The 4804-nt window shown below is 42.8% G+C and overlaps 1 pseudogene; it reads left to right on the forward strand.

Moving 5' to 3' along the window:
* Positions 1-1012: 1012 nt before the first annotated feature.
* On the forward strand, positions 1013-2376 carry LOC102765348 (annotated as a pseudogene).
* The last annotated feature ends 2428 nt before the right edge of the window (positions 2377-4804 follow it).

Genomic DNA, 4804 nt, shown 5'->3' on the forward strand with positions numbered 1-4804 from the left:
AAAACCCACTGTTCCTAGCCTGACCAGTATGGCTCAGTGGTTGAGTGTTGACCTATGAACCAAAAGGTCACCAGTTCAATTCCCCGTCAGGGCACATGCCCTGGTTTTGGGCTCAATCCCCAGTAGGGGGCGTGCAAGAGGCAGCCAATCAATGATTCTTTCTTATCATTGATGTTTCTATCTCTCCCCTCTTCTCTGAAATCGATTAAAAACATTTTTTAAAAAATGAAACAACTAACTCTACTTTCCTTTTGCTCATTGAAGGCACAGGCAGTGACAGATCAGTAAGTCCTCTGGTCAGCATGAGAGGGCCTGTTATCACACCCAGGAGACAAAATCGGGCCAAGCCAAACACTTGAAAGTTTTCCTTGATTTGCAGGGACTTATTGATGCCCCGCCCCTTCCCATGACCACTTGCAGCAATCCGTGAGGAGGGACTCTTGTATAGGCTTTTAGAAATCCTGGAAGGACCTCACAGGCCTGCATTCCCAGGTTGCAAACCCCTTAAGAATCCAAAGACTCCAAGTTGAGAGACAAAACCTAGAGTACATGAAAATCAAAACGTGAAGAAATTTTACCCATGATGATTGATATCCTGAAGTACAGAAAACTCCTCCTCTAAGGAATTTCCATAAGTACCACCTGAAATTTAAGCAAACCATGGAACAATTTGCCATTGACTATTTACACTTATGCCAACTGCCCATAAAATGCCTCTCCTGCTTTGCAAGGGCAGAAAGCAAGAACAAATGACCTATTTAGACCTGAGATTTCCCGGCGTAGTGCAAGGCAGGAGACAAAAATGCAATGCAATGATGCTGACGTTGAAAGAGCTGATTGAGGGAATGGGTTTTGCTTTTCTTTTTTTTTTTTAACATGCATATCCAACGTTAGAGCTAAAACGTCAGAATGGCAGGCATCCTTAACCGCTTTTACTTATGAAGCAACCAGAATGCAGATTTCCCCACTAATCTGCGGCACATTTTCACGGTGTGATTATGCAGCACTGCGAATGCATCTTTTTGGCACAATCTGTCCGCCTGCCTTAGCTATTGGGCGGCTGTCGGTGATGCCGTTGTAATAATAAATACAATAGAGTGAATCTGGGGTCCCTCACTCTGGCTTTCAGAAATGTGCTAACTTATCCCATATTCTCACTGGGCTCTAAACCCTCCACCCTATCTGATTTTGCACAGATGTTCAAGAAGAAATGTGTTTTTTTCTTTAAATGAATGTCAAGAGCCTGGCAAAGTACTGTACCAAAAAAAACCGCCAAAGTCAGCACTGTGTTGAAAAGCTGATTATTAGCTCACTTCCTTCTCTCTCCAGTTCCTCCACTTCCAAAAAAGTAAACATGGAAACTATCACACTAGCCCAAGGCCTTTAAAAAACCAGGCAGGTTATAGGTAATTTTTCCCTGCTCCTTTAGGCTGAAATTTAAAAAGCTCTTAGTACTGTGGGTATATGAAGGGTGCTTTGCTAGAGGCAGCCCTGGGCTCTCATTCTTCTGGCTACAATCCCTGGGGAGGTGAGGTCATGGGGAAATTCCGAGGGGGTCACAGAAGCACTGAGTGACACTGGTAAAGTAGCCTGAGACCAGTCCCATCTCCTGTACCAACCCCCATGGCACCCTACTTTCAGAGCCTTGCTTATTCGCCCGTTTCCCCCTCCTTCCCATCAGTTCCCCCCTTGTGGCCACCAAACACTCCCTAAGCAGCCCAAATTAAACCTATAGCCTGGTGTCTGCTGGACTCCTCCTCAGAACCGCCTCATTCATGGCTCACCAGAACTAGGATTCTCAGACTTGTTCCCGCCCCACCCCACAGAACAGCACGGAGCAGAGGAAGCACCGCAGGATCTCCAAGTTCCACGTTGTCAGAGACATCTTCCCTTTGTTCCACCCAGCAGAGAACGGCTAACCCGAAGTGAGGCTGGCAAGCATCCACAGAGAGAGCGAGAAATCTGTGTCAAGAGATTTATTAAAAAAAAAAACACCAACAACAACAACAAAAACAGCTCTCGGCGTCCAACCTAGTTCACAGCACAAAGGTCTAAATGCACCAAGAAGGTTGGAATCGTCGGTAAGTATGGGACCCGTTATGGCACCTCCCTCAGGAAAATGGTGAAGAAAACTGAAATCAGCCAACATGCCAAGTACACCTGCTCCTTCTGTGGCAACACCAAGATGAAGAGGCGAGCCGTGGGGCTCTAGTACTGTGGTTCCTGCATGAAAACAGTCGCTGGTGGCGCCTGCACCTACAGCACCACTTCTGCCATCACTGTGAAGTCAGCCATCAAAAGACTGAAGGAATTGAAAGGCCAGTAGCAGCTCCACAGTTTGAAACATTGCGAGCCTATAATAAATGGGTTAATTTACTGTTTTTTAAAAAAAAGAACAAACCGTATTTAATTTCTGTGCGACAGTGAGAAAGACAAGATGGAAAAATGTGAATGAGTGAGCGTGCAGATACATGCAGAGGTACAGGTATGTTTAACAGCAAACCTATCATAACAAATCATATGTATTCTCTTCGACTAATCCATAAATACTGGACTGAATCTGCACCCTTAGAAAATGAAAATTTTCAATAATTTTTTAACAATTTAGGTCTAGCACTATTACTGCTTCCACAGTAATTTTTTTTATCATTTTCTGCTGGACCTTGGCAAAAAAAAGTGAACTTGCAGTTGAACATGGCAGATAAAGTCACATGCCTGCATCACTTCTCCCTCCAAAAATCCTGCCACAGTGACAGGACACCTAGCTTTTTAAAGGAACAAAACAATATATAGCAGCAGACAAGATATTTAACTGACTACTTGGATGATGGGAAGCAGAGAGCAGGAAGTGATGATTTATATCCTAAAGGATGTTCAGAGGGGTTCCACCAAATAGGCCATTTCCCACCCGAATCCCTGGGAGGCTCCTGCTGAAGGGAAGGGTGAGGGGTGGAGTGGAAAAGAGGATGCAAATCAGATACAAAGGGATGGACCTTGGGACCCAGCTCCCCTCCCCAGCTGCCCCAATTGCCAATGAAGAGGTTTATTATCCAAAGAAGCTGAAGGATAGGACTGAATATCCAAGAGTAGTATTTTGTTCTACTTATTTTTTGTCACAATTGGATCTCTTCAGGGTGTCAACTGAGATAAAGGTGCCTTGCTCCCTCCTGCCTGCCCACAGGCTCCATCCTGAGCAAAGACACTGATATAATCTTTAACCTAACCTTTAAGCGGTGGTCTTCAGGCACAACAGGTTGAATTCAAATATATGTGTCTTTCCTTTGAGATTGTCCTCAACTTTTCCCCATTCCAATAGATTCCTTCTCTCTTTTTGCTCCTCTGCAAGCAGAAACATTTATCGATGGCCTTCTTTCTGCCTTCATGCCTTTTTATACCATTTCCTGTTGTTGTTTATGGAGTGCTTTTTCACATCTCAACTCCTTCAAGAAGTATCCTCGGTTCAACTCATATCTTGTTCTCAAAACCAATCCCGCTATCTTCCTACACAGATTAATAAATGACTTTGTCACCTTCCCAGACACTCAAGCCAAAACTCTGGAGTCACTTTTGTTTCTCCCTTTCCAGTATCCCCTGCATCTTATCACTCTTAAAACAAACAAACAAACAAAAAACCAAAGAAGTTAAGCCAGGGAGATCAGGAACTCACATAACACCAGGCACAATGAAAAAGAGTGATATGATTCAGGTCTGAAAATGCTGCAAGAAGTGGTGGGAGGTAAGGAAGAGTATACTTGCTCCCCATGGGACCCAAGTCCCCTTCCTCCATCCTGCTTCCAGAATACTCAGCTTATCCCAGGCAAGGCTGGTGGAATTATTCTCCGGAGAATCTGAATGCACACATATTGACATTGGAGGGTTTCTTCCAACAAAAAGACTAGTTGCTGCTTCGTCACTTTAAAGAAAAATTAACAGTTGACAAGCCCTGTCCACATATCTGATTTTTTGTTCCTTACTCTTAATATTTGCCCTTAATAAACAGCCAAGAATAAGCAAACATTTAAGGAAAATCTACAAAATGAAAGTTGGGGCCAAAACACAGAGGGGAAAAGCATTCTGAAAACAGGCAGACGTTACAGGAAGCAGAGGGGGGAAAATTCCTTTAATCTAGAATTAATATCCCCAGAGAGAATACCATGTCTCAAAATATAAGGAGAGATGCTATGAAAAAAGGGCAAGAGCTCTTAGGAATTAACATATAGATAACTGAAATTTGTGTTTCTATAGTTAGTTGGCTAATTTGAGGAAATTTCGTAAAAAGTTGGGCAAAAAATAAATACACAGAAATGTTAAACGATAAGTAGGACATCTTCTACAAAGTCAAATAATCAAATAAGAGAATTACAGAAAGATTTTTTTAAAAAATGGTTTTTTTTCCCCTCAAGAAATATCCCAGAGCCCTAGCCAGTTTGGCTCAGTGGATACAGCACTGACTTACAGGATTGAAGAGTCCCAGGTTTGGTTCTGGTCATGGACACGTGCCTGGGTTGCTGGCTCAATCCCCCGTAAGGGGCGTGCATGAGGCAATTGATCAATGATTCTCTCTCATCATTGATGTTTCTATCTCTCTCTCCCTTCCTCTCTGAAATCAATAAAAAAAAAATTCTTTTAAAAGAAGGAATGTCCCAGAGTGATAGACAAGGGTCTCCAGATTTAAAAGAAAAGCAAAAGCCCAGCATAAGTAATTTTAAAAGGGCCCACTGAGTTATATGCCAAAAATTGTGAAACTTCAAAATATGAGAAATTAAGTGAAGATTCAAAAATGTTTCAGAGAGAAGAGAGAAAA

The sequence above is a fragment of the Myotis davidii genome, unplaced genomic scaffold (assembly GCF_000327345.1).
Source record: "Myotis davidii unplaced genomic scaffold, ASM32734v1 scaffold133, whole genome shotgun sequence".
In the NCBI taxonomy this organism is placed as follows: domain Eukaryota; kingdom Metazoa; phylum Chordata; class Mammalia; order Chiroptera; family Vespertilionidae; genus Myotis; species Myotis davidii.